The following is an 18,187-nucleotide window of genomic DNA, read 5'->3' as shown; positions in this document are numbered from 1 at the left end:
CACACACACACACACACACACACACACACACACACACACACACATCCTTACCACTGTACAGCTACTGCTCCAGCTGCTGCTTCAGAGGATGATTAGGCAGCAGCAGGGCACAAATGTGATATGCACATATGCTGCTTGCATGCATGTTCGCACACGTGCATTTTATTATCCTTATTATGACACTCATTTTGCTTGCATTAAAAGTCCCTAACCAGTAAATGTGACCAACAAAGGCCTTTCCTTAACTGTTGGCCCTAACTGTAACCAGCCCTTATTCATCGCTGGGACTGACTTGAAGACTTTCCCGTAAAATCTGCATAACATGAGCAATGATTCATCTTCACATTGACATATAATCACGTTTGAAGTTGATATGGTGAACTTGCTAGCAAACAGTTGCTTTTTTATACATGAAGCAGCTACACAGCAACATTGTTCATATGGAGTTGTGTTTCTGTCCACCAGGAAAATATAAATCCAATATTCACTCTCTTTTAGCTCTGTGTTTGGTCTTAGCCAACTCCCGAGGGAACTATTTAGCTTTTTAGCTGCTAATCGCTCCACCGTGCCCAGTCGCTAACTTTGTCAGTCTGCTGTTTGGTGCTGCGCAGGAAGTGTAAAGTTGGTTTTGTTTCTCTGAAAACAGCTGCCTGCTGCGGCCTGAACCGATGCTATGAGAGCAGTGGAAGTGAATTAAATCAAGAAAGTAGTGGACAGCTAAACCATGAGCTAAAACTCACTGTAAAGCTCCATAAAACTGAGGGCAGCTACATTTGGGCTGTAATTCCCTGTGGGTTCATCATTACGAGCAACCACTTTCACATTGTCACAGCATCATTGGTTACGCTGCTGTTATAAAAATATCAGTGCTAGCCACTTTAAATCAGCTAGTGTTCAACATGCTGTCTCACACACTGCTCAAACAGGAGCTATGAGCCCTCCATCAAAGCCATAGCCACGTCATTGCAAACACAGGACAGCAGTCAAACATTGTTCATCTGTATTGAAATGTATTTTAAATTTGACTAAAAATATTTATGACATCTGCATTTGTTTACTGCATGATACTGTACGGTTTCACACCAGCCAACTTGTGCTTAAGAGAGGAAAATATAATCGCAGCAACAGTTTAGACCTGCAAATGCAGACGTGATGATTTCACGGCCTTCAGGCAGAGTAAGTGATTGTGCCACCTCGAGGCAAAATAAGGCAGCGCTGCACAAGTCAGTGATAATTCTATGTGGGTTGATCATATGAAAACCCAGTCATTTAATTCAGCATTAACCAAAAAATGTTTATTAATGTGAGGAAATTTAAGGCGACTGTCGGACTTATGATTATCTTTCCAATCAAACATGTTTTACTAATTCAGTTTAAGTCAGTGGTGTCGAGGGTGCATTTGTGGAGACTGACAACACTAAACGGTTAATAAAATATCTGGGACACTTGCTAAACCAGCTGATACTGTCCTTTTTCTCAGCCTTGTTTCATCAGTTGACCGAACTGATGCAGCTATGAATCTGAAATAAAAAGTCATCTGTCAATGTACATGTTCAACATCTGCTTCCATGTGTGTTAATGTGGTGGCTGAGTACTGGACGGTTTGGATGCAGCACTTTGACACGCTGTCACTCCTTCACTTAGCATGCAGGAGACTTGATGAAGGGTGAAATTCACCTCAGAGTTCCTTGCTTTTCCTCAGAAGACTGTCTTTGGCTGATCTGTTCCCTGCATTGATCTTCACGAATGAATCCTGCCTTCTACTTTTAGTTATGAACTGAATCTGGGAGGCGAATCTAACTGTTTTGACACACCACTTTGCAGCTGTACTTTGCCTCCAGCCTCTGAGAACAATAGTGGTGTTTGTGGATGGTAGCATCTGATGCTTTTCTCCCTCTACGACCTTGGAAATTCATATTTACAGTCCTACTGGCAGCAGACAAGTCATCAGTAACTGATCAGTAACAGAGGAAATACTGAGACACTTTGTGTTCTTGTAATGTCATGCTGATAACACAGCATGAATAATCACTGTTAAGCATTCATAATAATCTTTTTTCCACTTTCTGCAAGTCTTTACCCTATTTTGTCCATGATAGTGTTCCCATGTTGCTTTAAATTACAACTTGCATGATAAGCATTAAGTCAGGGGACGTTTTATGAGGTAATATTTAGTGCAAGTATATGAATGTGCATGACGGAGGTTGTTTATCAGATTTAATAGTATAATTGTGAATACTGCAGCTGATAAAAGTGAACATTTCATAAGATATCAAAACATTTAAAAAAAGTGTAAAGATATCTGATAGCTACTAATGATTGATATATATTTAAAAACAGCAACAACAACAACAACAACTAAGAGTGAATAACTTGCTTGTTTTGTGTTGTTAAGTACCTCCCAGGTTTCAGGGCTGTAACTGAATCTCCGTCCTCCTCAGCGTGCCGTGTGTTAACAGTCTCTTTCTGTATCCCTCCGTCACACTTAATGATTTTACACAGATTGTGAGCCTGATTTGACCATTTCAACCTGTCAGTTAAATTATATAGCGTGAAAGAGCTCAACATCTGACATAGTTGCCCTTGGTGACTTCCCGCCTCCTGGAGCTTGACCTAAAACAGTAGATTGTGTTCATTTGGTAGACGTTTGTGGAAGTGACTTTTTTCATGTATGTTGATCTCTCACGCATGTCGATTGAGATGCTTGTCACTTGTTACATTTCACTGTACATCCTGTGCGGTTGCGTGACAAATAAAAAAATCTAAGTCTAATATTTTAACCCTCAAGAAGAATAACATTTGGATGTGAGAGGACATAAAATTCAGGAGAAAATAATTTTAGACTAATCTGCTTCTGTTGCACCTTTTCAACGAACAACCCAAAATACATCTGCCCTCATTTCTTAAGATCCTTTCCTAAAGGGTACAGCTAATTTTCTGTTCTCTTAAGTAAGAAGGCAAGCAGGTAAATAACACTCAAACCTTGTAACTAAAAGTCTACAGCCATGCTAATGGCTATGTGAAGTTATACTTGGGCACAGAGCTGCTTAAAGCTAAATGCATCCGCATGCTAACATGCTTACAGTGACAACGCTAACATGCTGATCTTCATGCAGAGAAATGAATTTCACAAATACATGGCGTGTGCAGTTTCCCCCTCTGTCACTCTGTGTGTGACTGTGACTAATAAAGGGATGTCTTTCTTTTCTTTCTTTTCATCAGGCATAATGTTCACCATTTTAGTGTAGCGTGTTAGCATGCTAACATTTGTCAGATGTCATTGCCTCATAGCTGCATGCAGTTACCAAATGTCTTGGCAATAATCTGATACTAGTGGAAACATTTCACTCAATACCACAAATGTCAACTTCTTGGTGCTGCTGGAGGAAAAGTCGGACATCACCAAAGTAAGTAGGATCCATCCCCTGAGAACCATGAACGACTGTATCAAGTAGATGTAGAGATATTTCACTGGATAAATGAAAAGTGGCACTAGAGGTAAAGTGGGGGGATTACTGAAATTATTAGGATTAATCCATGTGTCATGAAAATGATTTGATACATGAAAATGTATCAAATAGCTATTAAGATATTTTAGTGGTGACACTGCAAGCATGGCTCAAAACACTGAATTAACAAAAACCTTCATGTTAAGGAAGCGAAATGAACTTTGCATGTTGATATATATCAAAAAAGATGAAATGCTACAATCTTTGTTTCACCAGCCTTTTAAAAACAAATCGATTCAGTATGATAATGGTTAATGGTGCCGACCCTGGACATTCTTGTTTTGAGAGGCTCAGTGACCACCTTCACGTGAAAAACTCACCAAAATACTCCCAGGATGTGTATGGCATGAGTAAACTTGTAAGGAAAACCTCTGTCTCCTCTCCAAACTCTCCCTGTGGCCGTTACTGTAAAGACAAATATGCTGTCAGTTAACTGCTCTGGTTAAAAAGGGGCTGAAATTTGGACTGCGGTTTTCCATTCAAAACCACAAAGCTGCTGAATTCTCCCCTTCATCTCTCTTCTTCCTGTCTCGTCTCTTCTTTCCCGTCCATCTCTCGTTCGTCCACATTAAAGCCATGCTGCTAATTCAGAAAAGGTTTGACTTCTGCTTTTAAGTCTCACAACACGATGGCTCAATATCCTGTTTGAGCAAGAGGAGGAAGGCCAGGAGAGGAGTGTGTTCAGGGAGGTGTGTGTGAATGAAAAGAAAAATCTTTGTTTTTGAGTGTCTTTTCTTTTCTTTACCTGTGTGACCTACATGTCATGTTTATCGTCCAGTCATTCCTTTCACTGCTTTTATCATGTGACCTTCTCCAAGCTTCACAATTGCCCCAAATGCCCTGACCTTGTTACAGCCACCTTGGTTTTATAATGGCTTTTAGCACTGGCCACGAAGGCTCTAATGCCAGCACTGGTATTAGCACAAGTCTGTATTTACACCTGAGATCCCAGTAGATACAGTGCTAGCCATTACACACTGCCTTCATGCTAATCTGTTCTAACAGACTTAACATTGATCTGTGAGGCTGTAAAGCAGTTAGCAAGGTTAATAAAAGGTCAAAGAAAAGTGCTCCTGCTATGACTAAGTGGTTAGCTGAGGCTGTTGTGTTACTTTTGAGCATGACCTCACCCTATATGTGGATCCCAGTGCTGTAATATGCTCTCATAAGAACAAACTGGAGTTCTGAGCTCATTTCCTGTATGGTCTTTGGTGCGCCGTATTTGATGTTCTCTCCTCTCTTTTTGTCCTGTGTTGTGGTGCTGAATGGAGAGCTCGGCGAGAGTGACCTTATATCCTCCAGCGAAGAGTTTTCATGGTCTTAAACTATGACTGAAGACTGACCAAAGATGTCTGATCGTTTGCTGTTTCTCTCTGTTTCAGCCTGGCTGTAGTCTCTGTTTCTGTGTGTTCGATAAAATTGTGGCACAAATTTTACTAAATACAAACAAATTTTAATACAAATTGTGTTAACCCCAAAAATGCAAATTTGTGCTGCTTTTCTATCATTTAATTGGCAGAGAACTTCAGTGTGGACAAACACAATTTGTCTGTTTAATGCCAAAAGAAGGGTTGCAGGTCCTTAGTAAACATGTCTAAAAGTCATTAGAGGAAATATAAAATGACCATGGATGCAGTGAAACAGTCAAGTGCACATCACATTTCTACATATGATTGATGCAACGCAATATTTTAAGGTTTTTTTTGGCACATAATTGTGTTGTGGGTCCCTTATTTACCAATATAATCCCTTTTCAGGCAGAGTATGCAGCATTGTTGGCTTCATTTGTCTGTTAAAGACATTACATTTGACGTATAGACAGTTTTCAATTACGTAAATGTTGATGTAGGACCTTTAGTCAGACATGGCAGGAGAATTTAAAACAGTGCCACCAATTCTAGCACCATACATGGCACATGGTGCACAGGAGGGAGCCGTACCACTGCTGTAGAACAGCAGCAAATGTGAATATAATATCACATTCAAATCAGCCATGTGCAGCATTGAAACTATTGGAAGTGCTAGTAGTTACTTTAACATAAATGTGACTTTTTCAGACATGAGGCTGACATGTAAAGTTGCCATCACATTTACATAATGATCTGCATGAAAGATGCTACAGACTGGCCTTTCTGAAATGACCGGCATTAAAGATGAGTAGATAATGCTGCACCCCATAATGCAAATCATTCAGTTCTACTTGACTTGGGTTAAGGTTGGGTAAGTTTAGGATTAAGTTCAAGGTCAAGAATGTAGGATTTAGGAGTATCCTCTGGCAGAAATGTAAAATGATATTAAGTTATGTTGCCATTAGCATGTATTCAGAATCAGAATCAGAATCAGAATCAGAATCAGAATGGCTTTATTTGCTTTTCCACGGGGTCCACTATGTTGCACCACCATTTCTACAGCAGCCCAGAAGGACAAGATGAACCTGGTCTTTTAAAGAAAGGGTGAGGGTCAGGGAGAGGGTTTAGGGTTTAGGTAAGTCTACAGAAAATGAGTCTTTGAAATTTATGTAATGTCTCTACAAGTGATGAAACAAACCTGCGTGTGTGTGTGTGTGTGTGTGACCATGTATTCATCACGTTGTGGGGACAAAAATCTGTTTACACAGTCACATTGTGAAGACTTACCTGCCTTATGGGGACAAAATGCAGGTCCCCTTAATGTAAATCATTAAATTTTAGGGTACAGACTGAGGATAGGGTTACAGGTTAGGTAAGGTTAGGTTAGGTACAGGGTTAGGAACAGGCAAATAGTGGTTATGGTTAGGGTTAGGGTGGGGTGAGGGTAAGGCTCCAGGAAATGAATGTAAGTCTACATAATGTCCCCACAAGTGATAAAAACGCAACGTGTGTGTGTGTGTGTGTGTGTGTGTGTGTGTGTGTGTGTGTGTGTGTGTACCTCCAGCCCTCTCGTGCCCTAGACTCATAAAATTGTTAATATTAAGTCCAGGGGGCACTGTTAGTTCAACCTGCTTCACACTGATCCCATTGGCAGTTATACAAAAGCCAGACTACAACTCTCTCTCTCTCTCTCTCTCTCTCTCTCTCACACACACACACACACACACACACACAACTGGTGAGGTCCGCAAGAGGACAGTCAGATGATGACAGACAGGCACGAATGTGTGTGTGCGTGTATGTGGTTGTGTAGGTGGGAGCGATGCTGGAATCATAAGCCTCTTTAACATCAGTGTTGAATAACTCAGTTTCAGTAAATCTTCTTAGTCCGCTCTCTCACCCACAGCCTCCATCTCCCTCCATCAGTTCATCGTCTCTCACTCCCTACATCCCACCTTCATCTCTTCACTGTCACTCTTTTCCCTCATCTTTGTTTCTCCCACAGTGCTCCTCCTTTTGCACACAGAGACTCATAAATGTGCACCTCCACAGACACACATGTGCACACGCTTACATCATAAGCATTACCATGTTAACAGCACAACCACCACAAATGAAGATTTTTTTGTGCACAGAAAAACTGTCAATTGAAGAAATTCCTGTTGGTTCTCAGAGAAAGCAGGTAGAAGAGGTGTAAGAATAACACGCAGAATTCACTTTTAATTCTGTCAATACTGAAGTGGATTTTTGTCCAGGATTCACTTGGTTTTCCCCCTGTGCTCTCACTAATATGGTGCTATTGGCCTTAGCATAATATCTGTTAATCTACATTTAATGATAATAATTAAGTGATATTTTCTTAATCCTGTAGGGGAATTAGCTGCCCTTCTTAATTATTCTGTTGCATAATAATGTCTTAACCAAGAGCCCTGATGTAACCTGTGTGGTTTCTGTGTCTTGCTCAGAGACTCATAAGCAGGGTGGATGCCTGTGTCATGAGGGCTTTAACCATCTTTGTTCTTACTGCATCACCTGATTGGCCTTTGACGCAGAAGTCCTTGAAGTACACACGTTCAAAACCAAAACCACCCCAACTGGAAAGGCATGGTTTGCCAAGAAGTTGATGAGTGGTTCTTACTGTATATGAGTATTTCTGTGTGTGTGTGTGTGTGTGTGTGTGTGTGTGTGAGGGTGAGCCCACACACTGAATCTTCTTCTATCTTTATCTGCTCTCTCAATGTGTGTAAGAGCTCAGTTGTGGTTTAACAGTATTAGTGCTTACTTAAAGGGTCGCAAGAGTCTCAGTGTCTAAGCCTGTCTCTTGGATTAGCACGACAGCCGAGGAGAGCCTGAGCGCGTGCGTGTGCGCGCGCGCACACACACACACACACACACACACACTTCTATTTGCATTCCCATGACCATAACAAGCCTTTGATTATCACTCGTGGTGGGTATTTCCCCCGAGCTTGTTTGCATGGCTGTTAAACAAACTGGGTGTTGGTGTATCTAGAGCAGCATCTTTGTTCCTTTTTCGCACAAAGGCCAAAATCCAAGCCTGCATCCACATGTAGTTGTCTGATAGCTCTCAGTAAGAAAACACACACCTGATGACCGTGAATGCACTCCGACACCTCCTTCCTGACACACACCCACAAGCAGGCAGCCTTGCATGAGCAAAAGAAACAAACGTGGAGGACTCACTCAGCAGCAACAGAGATAATGAAATGTACATGCAAGCGCGTGTGCACAGGGCCATGCAAGCACACACTCAACGCACACACACAACAACAACAAAGAGAATGCATTTAAACAGGCAATATTGTCTGTTCAGAGGTTGCAGAAGTAGATTAACTTTATCTTGCACTCTACACCCGACATAAAAGACTCAATGTTTTCGTGGCTGAGCGACTTGGCAGCTACAATTCTGCTTTCTGTTTTATCCTTGTTAAAGTGGGGAGGAAAACTAGAGGAGAGCGCATCAAAAAGAATACACAGATCAAACAGGCAGATCAAAAAGACAGATCAAAATACCCCAGTGGTATAAAGTTTGACTCTGCTTTAGACTTTGAACATCCCTCACTGCTGTAAAATCATGAGATACTATATGGAATAACATTAAGCGAACATAGATGTGGAAGACCCTACAAAGCAGCCAGAGAACATTTCAAGACAAAAGGAGAGGCTCTGCTTTTGATCTCACTTGTTCTCCAGATCCGCCACAGAAGGCACTTGGTGGAGGACTTTATATGAAGCATTTAACATGACAATAAATGTACAAATTTCAATTATGAGCTGCTCCAGTGTCATTTAAAGCCTCAACAGCCTGAATACTGAGCTCCACAGCAGGACATTTTAGCTGCACTTCTGGAAAACACCTGCTTGCGCCCCTAAGACGAGATATTTGGAAATTCCTGCAGTAATACAGCCTGTTAGGTGAAGAGTAGAAGAAGAAGAATTCCTTTATTCATCACAATTGTTTTGCTCACAACACGGGAGAAACTGCACATGCCATGCTTTTGTGAAATTCTTTCCCGCTTTTTGACCATCCATGGTCAGTCCTTCCTCCACGGCAGACCAGGGGCAGTGGGCTGCCAGTCGACTGGCGCCCGGGGACCCAGCTCTCGTTCGTCACCATCGGTCAGGTGGTGATCTTCTTGCATGTTTTTAGTGGGGGTATTTTTATGGAAAATGGGGAGATACAAAACATACAGAACATACAAACTCCACACAGAAAGGCCCTTATTTTTCGTCGAGCAGCAGGCACCAAAGGCATGGTGGAAGACACGCCCGAACCGGGGACCTTCTAGCTGTGAGCCACCATGCCACCCATAATAAAGTATTACTGATTTATAATTATACAGACACAGTCATCATCGTAATAAGTTGCAAAATCCTAACTCGTAGTGTTATTGAACCACTGTGCAGTGTTGTGACAGCTGATAGGGCTTCAAACTTATGAAGCTGGTCCAGTATCTGAAATAAAACTCACACCAATGCACCAACTGTAGTTGTTTCACTCTTTTTGATCTGAATGTCAGTCATGTCACATTTGAGGTAGTGAGAGGATATTTATTCTGCTTAAAGTCAATATCCAAAGCAAACACACCATTTCGTTCATTTACTTTTGTTTATTTAACAGAGGAACAAGAAGCTTCCTTTACAAGTCCTCTGACATTGCATCATAAACATGAAATTAAAGACACAATCCAATTTTAAAACATCCCCTATGATAAATCCTGTTTCATATGAAATAATCCATAATTCACTGCTTTGTTACAGCAGCATAAGGGTGTCACCATTACAAATCGAGAGCATATTTGTCCATTTCACTGACATGCATTCATAATGTTTCATGCTCATAGACCCTCAGAGTCTCTTCCTTTCTTTGGAATCAAGCACTATGAACCAGATGTGACCAGATGTGGTTTGTGCTAATCACTGTATAATGGCTACAGAGTTTCATGATGTCTTCATTGAAATTAATTTTTCAGCGTTTAACATGATTTATAATGTTTTATCCACTGTGATACATACCATAGGCCACGCTCCTCCAGCACAACTTTTTGAACTTGTGTGTGTTTGTGTCTTGACTGGTCAGCCTTTGCTCAACCATCTGCTGTAGATCATGGCTGTGACTGCCACTACACATGTTAGGACACACAGAGCAACCGCCAAAACCTCTTCAATAAGAAAACATCCACACAATGCACACAGCTCCACACTCTTTGTTCCCTCCTGACGATATCTCGTCCCGTTTCTGCTTGTTGTTTTTGTGATCAGTAACACAGACGGACATCCCGGTGGCTCTGAGCCAAGACACACAGCAGACATTGTGGGTTTGCAACCGGCTCATCTCCTTTGTTGCATATCACCTCTGTTGTTCCGATTAGACTTCACTCAAACAGGAAAGCCATGAAATAAAACAAAGGGACAGAGCAGAGGAGAAAGGATCCGTCTAGAGGCTGCAGCAATATATAATGTAACAAAGCAGGATAAAACAGAGCAGAGGCGAGCGGGTCTGTCTAACAGACTGAAACCCATCTGGACCTGATCTTCTCTGCAGCACCACAGTTTTGCTCCACATGCTGCCTTTGATACGACTCCGCTCACAGCTGGACTTGATAAAACTGGAGGTTTTGTGGTACGTAGGTTTATGTGTGTGTGTCTGTGTGCAGCCGTGCTTGTCTCTGTGTGTGCGTTTATGTGTGTTTGCACGTTTTTATGTGTGCTTTTTCGCCTCACACTGTGTCACTTCCACATCGTCTAGTTGCAACACCCCCACACCTATCCAAATGTGTGCACGCGCACACACACACACACACACACACACACACACACACAGTCGCACGTGTTTTCCATTTAGGTTTTAATTTCCCTCCTTCTCCCCTTTTCCTTTCGTCTGTTTAAACAGCCGGCAAGCTGCCTGTAAAAGCCCTGATCTGTTTACATGATGGGCTGCCTGGTGCTAGGCTGTTTAATGCACAGTCATAAATTATACACGAACTCTGCAAACTGGGAATGAACACCATACTGCGGCTTCAACAAATGCCAGAAACCTGTTTCACATAGCTTGGATCCGGGAAACCCTTGAACTATAGAATAAGTGGATTTTTTACCCCATGGATGAGAGGAAAACCTTTACAGTCACAATGAAGTCCCAATAGCGTACCAAGATACAGATTTCATAATAAATTAACCATACATGATTGGTTATCTCTCTATAATGTGATTAAAATCTAAAGCACATTCCTTTCCTTCCTGGAAAACAAGCTCTTGTCTGTGCACACTTCATGTTGCTGCATTCACTGTATATAAAAAACTACCATTTGAGATTATAATGAATCACTTTCTATGATTGTTATTAGCCCAGCAAACTATTAAACAGCCCCTCCGAGCATTAGAGTCCATTTTACATGGAAATATGGTGAATTATACACGCACAATGAAAATGCTGATTGCTTCAGGGCTTAATCTTGACCTTTTGTCAAAGTTGCTCCTCCAGGGATCAAAAGAGGAAACTGGGGCCAGGGTCCAATGAGAACCTACAGTGTAAAGATAAAGCGTAGCTCATAATGAGGAAAAAAGCACTGAATAAAGTAAAGCATAATAAAAACATAAAGATGATAAAGGACAGGAGTTGAGGGTTTGACTTGTTTTGACTTACATGAAGGTGAAACAAGACCTGAAAGACTGAAAAATATACCTCATGTTCAGCAGCACCAGTTTTTAGCTTCCTTCAATGAAGTTTGCTTTCATTATTTATATAGGCGGCTCCTCCTTCCTGATAAAAATGTATATTACACCAGTAACCTTGATGAGTGAAATCTAGCCTTAAACCATGTTCACATATGTTATATCCATCACCGGTGATGCTTCAGTTGTGGTCAGCAATCACAACATCACTCTCTGAAGGCTTGAAACCAGAGACTGCGGGGATGATGTCACCTGTAGACCAACGCTGAGCATTTGGCCTCTGTGCACACGTGACAGCCCTGATTTACTGAAGATTCAGGGGGCGGGAGGGGATTCAATAGGAAACGGTTTATACCTGTAGGCAGTGCAAGGGTTGGAAGGAGTTCACAGCCACTGAAGTGCTTGAGGTGGACTAGAAGAAGGTTGGCTGTTACTCACATGAGCTCAGTGAACGTTAGCACCAAACGCGCCTGGGACAAGATTTGAATGACATGATCTGATAAGCCCCAAGTGGCAAAAACGCAGTTACTGTTACATCTGTTACGTAAGTTAAAATGACTTTCAGTTTCAAGTGGGACACAAAGAGTGGCCTCCTGTGTGAAAGTCCTGTCTTTGTTTGACCCTTCCATCCACCCCACCTTCCTGCAAATGCAGACTTTCTTGTTCTTTATACAGTGTCACCTGACTTCCTCCTTTTGCCCCAGTCATATTTATTACAGCCACTAGTAATTACATAAACATGTGTTGTAATAACCTCTGGAACAGTTGACCTACACAGTTGTTTTACTGGTGCGGATGGACTCTACTAAACATAGAGGAGTACTCTGTTTTGGGTAACAATAATACATAATATAATGAGCCACAATTAGCCTGTAAGCTAGTTGGTATGTTTCATGTGTCATGCTTTTACACGCATGCCTTTAACTGAGATTTCAGGTGAGCACAGAGAAACTCTCAGCAGATGAATGTGAAAACAGCCTTCAGGTGTCAGACCTCATTCTGCACAGAGAAGCTCAAAGTAACAACATGTGTGAATGGAGGGGTTGTTGGATATACTTGAGCACAAGAAAAAGAAGTGCTAAACACATAATCGGTGAGTTTGACCTGAGGACGGCAAAGTGAAGCAAGCAAAGTAGATACACTTAGTCCGTTTGCGTTATCAGTCGTGTCTGGCAACAGTTTGTGTTGACTCTACAGATTAGTGCCTTTGTCCCCTGCATGGCTCTGATCTCTGGGCGAATGCAGCCAAATGTTGAAACGTGAAGTGTGCTTCCTCATGAATAGGTAACAGATTCAGATCTACATCTTTCCAGTGTTGAAATATCGCTGGCTCCTCTTCTCCTCCTCTCACTCAGAACTTGAGTCCAAATTGGGCACAAGAAGACTGGATTTGGCACAAAAGGGCTCAGATTCTTCCAAAGAGGAAACCAAGCAGCACCCCTGAGTCCCTCCACCAAAATACAGAGAGAGTGGCAGACAGGCGGGGGTGATGGTATTCAAATGATGTCCTTGGTTGTCCATTAAAAACAGAAGAGTCAAAACAAAACAAAAGGGGTCCATGGGACAGCTCAGCCAGAACCCTCACGCAAATCATCTGCCATTCTCTCGCTCACACACACACACACACACACACACACACACACACACACACACACACACACACACACACACACACACACACACACACACCACCTCATGACCATGAATACACTCTTTAACACCCTCTCTTGACACACACACGCAGAGCCACACGCACACTGAGACTAACCAAACTAACCAAATGCGCATATACACACATTCAAATAGCACACAGCCCAACAAAACGCATGTGTTTGCATATAAGCTCGTACGCACAAAGACACACACACATCACACCAACGCTCTTCTTGTGGTAAGTGGGACGAGAGTGGGATCACTCCATTTGTCGTCCCACACAAAGCTGCTTGTTCAGTCATTATCTGGGAGAGCCTCTTCTCTCCTCTACAGGCAAGATGACCGGGTCACAGATAAAATAGCCTCTTCTCCCTCATGTCACTCCTCTCTCTCTCCCTCCACGGCTTTCTCTCCCTCCTCTTTTATAAACAAAACTCAACCATTTGTTTTAGCCACTAAAATCAGAAAGAAATGGGAACATTTGCAAACCAAATGAGGCTTATATGGCAGGTTCTTGTACCCCATCCAAAGCAGAGGCTAATTGTGTGCTTCTCCACTCTAAACAAATGAGTGAGAGACAGAGAGAGAGAGGGAGAGTGAGAGACTTTTGAAGTGAATGAGGGGATGGGCTATTTGTTAAGGAAATCAGGAGGCCAGTGAGCTCATGCGCAATTATCCATTTGCCTAGTGACTGTTGCTGTCTGTTCACTAAAGCAGAACACAAAGTGTCAGTGAGAACGTTTGGAGCAGTTCAGCAACACACAGCGTGGAAACACACACTTTATATAGTGTCAAGACCTCCTTTAACACATTCCTGAAGAGGGCGTACAGTATATTCTCGAACTATGTAAGCATTAATGGTTACCTTGAAGTCTTAATCCTATAATCGCATTGTATTCACTGCACAGGCCGGAGTGTGAGTTAACAAAAAGTGCGGCCAACATGACCTGAAGTGGAGACTTCCACAGCGTTCGGAGCTACTCAACGCGTCCTCATAACTACACGACTGAATAGGTCAATTTCCAACAAACAACAAAGACACATGACTGTTTCCAAAACCTGACCACTGGGGAGTACTAGTGGTTGGCACTCTGGTTAACGCTGTGAACCACACTTCACAGTTTGCTTAAGCACCAAAACTACTTGGTTAGGTTTAGGAAAAGATCATGCTTTGGGTTACTGTTACAGTAAGCATGTGATGTAACTTAAGTATGTTACGTAAATTAAAATCCATCCTCCTCTATATGCAGAGTTTCTTGTTGTTACCCTTTGTCACCCGACTTTGTATTTTGCGCCCGTCATAAAAACTATGTGATGTCAATATGTTTCGTAATAAATTACACAACCTACATGGCCATTTTTCTGGTGAGGACATGAGTTAAGGTTGCTCTTCATTGAATTGAAGGTCTCGTACAGAATGCTGTTGACATTAAAAATAATAAAGCCTGACAACATACATCACACCCTTGCCTTGCATTGCACTGACCAAGGTAGAAATGAGCGTGTTAATAACACTGACAAAAACCCATTTCCACATATGACTAAACACCTTTTCACTTCCCATAAGCAAAGCATATAAAAAGCATCTTATACTGTTGTTATTTGTGCGGAAACAATTAGTTGTACAGGTGAAATGTGTGAAAATTATTCACTATCCATGGACCTTTTATGACAGCATGCAGTGTTTTATCAGCCTCAAAAATCGCTTCAGACTCTTTGTGAGCTGGGAGCATTTTGTGACTGATGTGTAGTTAAATTTTAATGGCCACCACTTTACCAGACCATATACTTAAAACAAATTGCTAAATAAATCAGTGAAAACTATAAAAAACGACCAAAGGGAAAACCATCATCTTTGCTTTGCTCAGAAAAAAATGATTTAGCTTTCACTGTCATATTTACACGTGTTCATGTTCTTTGGTGCAAGGAAATGCGATGTTACACTGTGTTGCTTTCTTGGGCAAGTAGCCATTTTGAGAGGATTATTTTTGAGCGATGTGTGATCGGTCCAGAGCTAACTTATTGCACCTTGATGTGTGACAAACTGCTGTTGGGTGATATGTATCGGAAGATCTTTGTTTTGATAGGAAACTTTGAGGTGAGCTGAGGCGTGACGGGCGCTGAGGTGTGGAAAAGATGTCACTTGGTGGATGCAGATGTTGTGTGGTAAATATAACGTAAGTGCTACAATATCCAAAAGTGATACTGGCCAGCAGGGTTTGAGTTCCAGGTACATTCAGGTGGTTCTGTGTGCAGTGCACTGGTTCCTGAGCAAATCTGCTGGACTACAACAACACCATTTCCCTACAGCATGTGGCATCTGAAAAACAAAAAAAGCGCAAGAAGTATGCCAGTCGCATTTTGGTGATTATGTGCAAGCCCTCAAGTATTTGGAGAGAACATGAGAGGACGATGGAACTGGAATAAACAGAAAGACACAGTGGAGGATAGTGCAGCGTTTGGCATAATTCACAATACGTCACATAGTGCAGCGCAGAGAAACGATTAGGAAAATGAAAGTCTCAAGATGAGTGTTCTAACTTTAATGGTAACCCACTTCATATTCACACACCTGTGCTAATGTTTAAGTCCCATAGCCATTTCAAAGAAACAATATCTTTAAAATGTGTATTTCATATTTCTTACAGCAACTCTCTGATAAGTGACAAAGTTTTTTAGGTTATTCTGAAATATGTTTGTTCAGAAACTGTATTCTGTGTTGCCTGTGTCTAAGTACTGTAATTTAAACAACAAAAAGAGGTAGACAACCAATAACATACTGCCCATACTAATTAACTAATTAAAAGAGCAGCTCAATAAGAAATGCTATGTTGACCAAAATGCCAGACTAAAAATAATCAATAATAGTTGACAGCAGAGAATTTCTGTCTGTCCAGTTTGGGCTGCGGATGCAGAAAATAGATAAACACTGTGATTGGCTTATATTACGACACAATTTGATTGGTTCAGCACATGGAGGATGAGGGGGAAGGTCAAGACAAGTGTTAGCAAACACAGAGCGAGACAAAATGGGATCAAACATGCACACACACGCACAAATGAGCGCAGAAGTGTAGTTGCACATGCACGCCACTGTGATTAACTATACCACCCACTGAACAGCACCTGTGTGTGTGTGTCTGTGTGCATGTTGGTGTGTGTTTGCATGTGTGAGTGTTTGTGAGAGCTGGCAAGAAGGTCACTTCTGGTCACAGTCAGGAGTCTCTCATATGGACTGGATCAGCCGCTGTAGAGGTCAGAGGTCACAGGGTCAGGGGTTGAGCTCTCTAAGCCAATCACAGGTCAGCGTGGAGCTGAGGGGCTTTCTATGTGAAGAGAGCAGTGCTTAGACAGGATAAGTGGAGCACAGAAAACCCTGAACCTGCTTCACGACCCAGTTTCAACCACCTCACCAATCATGACGTGGTCACTTTATCACGCCTGTTGTTGCAGTCACTTAGTATTTCAGCAGTTAATTATCTGGTCAGGTTTGTCAGATCTTACAGACATAAAAATACATGAGTACAAGTCCGGGACGAGTGGTGCAAGCCGCTCATTTATCATTATTATCTCCGCCAGGCATAAGCCTGGAGAGGATCAGGCATTTAGGCCTGTGTGTGTCTGTGTGCGTGTGTGAACCTTGGGAGTGAGAACATTTTGGAAAATAAGGACATTTTCGCCGGTCCTTACTTTGGGACAGACCTTCAAAGGACTGTTTGAGGATTAAGACTTGGTTTTAAGGGTTAGGTTAGAATTAGGTTTAGGATAGGATAGGGGCAGGGGTTGGAGGAAGGCATTTAGTCGTGATGGTTAAGGTCAGGGTAAGGGGCTAGGGAATGCATATGTCAAAGAGTGTCCTCACAAGGAAAATGTGTGTGTGTGTGTGTGTGTGTGTGTGTGTGTGTGTGTGTGTGTGTGTGTGTGTGTGTGTGTGTGTGTGTTTGTGAATGTCTTTGTGAATTGCAATAAAGTGCAGCTCGCTGCGCTTATGACTGCACTTTTTGAGTTCTGTCTGTAGCTGTTGGCAATTCAAAGGAGGATTAATGAAATCAGACATTTTTTAGTCTTGTTACATCAGATAACATTATTCATTACTGTTAGGTGGGAGGAATTTAGTCCTGATTTTAGTGGAGGTTTGGGATCCCCCAGCTGACCTTCTGACCAACATACAGTCACTATCCACTTTAATTGTATTAGAGTGAAATATAGAAATTAGAGTAAAAAATATCCCATCATCATGTATTTAACATGTCTCTGCACTTCTATACAGGCAACAGCTCCTCTGCTTCCATGTGTACTGCTGACTTTTTTTTTTTAACTGTTTCTGTCTGAATTTGTGCGCTTGGATAGTAGAAGACCATTGTGTGTGAACTGGATTACTACAAGTTGGGATTTCCCTGGCAGGTTTCCTTTCGTTGCGTGAAATAGCGTTGGACCAATATAAATTTTTAAAGTGATGTAACTTGTACCAGACCCCACAAAACTACACTGAAGCTGTGGTTTGGGGTTGGTCCCTGGACTCCCATCCCTATGAGCTATCTCTGTGGCTCACCCTAGACTGAACACACTTGTAGATGAAAACAGCAATGAACTGTAGTGAGCAACAGATGAGCAACATAATTAGATTTTCTTTCTTTTAAGAGGACAGGAACACAAAGTAAATTCAACTCCTACTAAATAAATTTGCATGCTGTATATTACATAGACATTACAGAAGATGAAGACAGAGGGAGATTTGAATGGATCCGCCATGACACTTGTTAGGAAGGTTCACAGCTACTATTAAGAAAGACAGTATTCCTGTCTCTGTGTGTTGTTGTGTAAGTGTGTGTGTATGTGTGAGGGCTGATTGGTTTGGGTACATGCCTGCATCTGCGTGCCCACGTGTATGTGCACGCGCACATCTTCAATGCCGCTCCTGCTGAGCCCACGTTACTTTGATTGACAGGTGAGACTTGCCTTCACCCACCGCACTGCCCG

Source organism: Chaetodon trifascialis, chromosome 6 (genome assembly GCF_039877785.1).
Source record: "Chaetodon trifascialis isolate fChaTrf1 chromosome 6, fChaTrf1.hap1, whole genome shotgun sequence".
Classification (NCBI taxonomy): domain Eukaryota; kingdom Metazoa; phylum Chordata; class Actinopteri; order Chaetodontiformes; family Chaetodontidae; genus Chaetodon; species Chaetodon trifascialis.
This window is presented reverse-complemented; position numbering follows the sequence as displayed.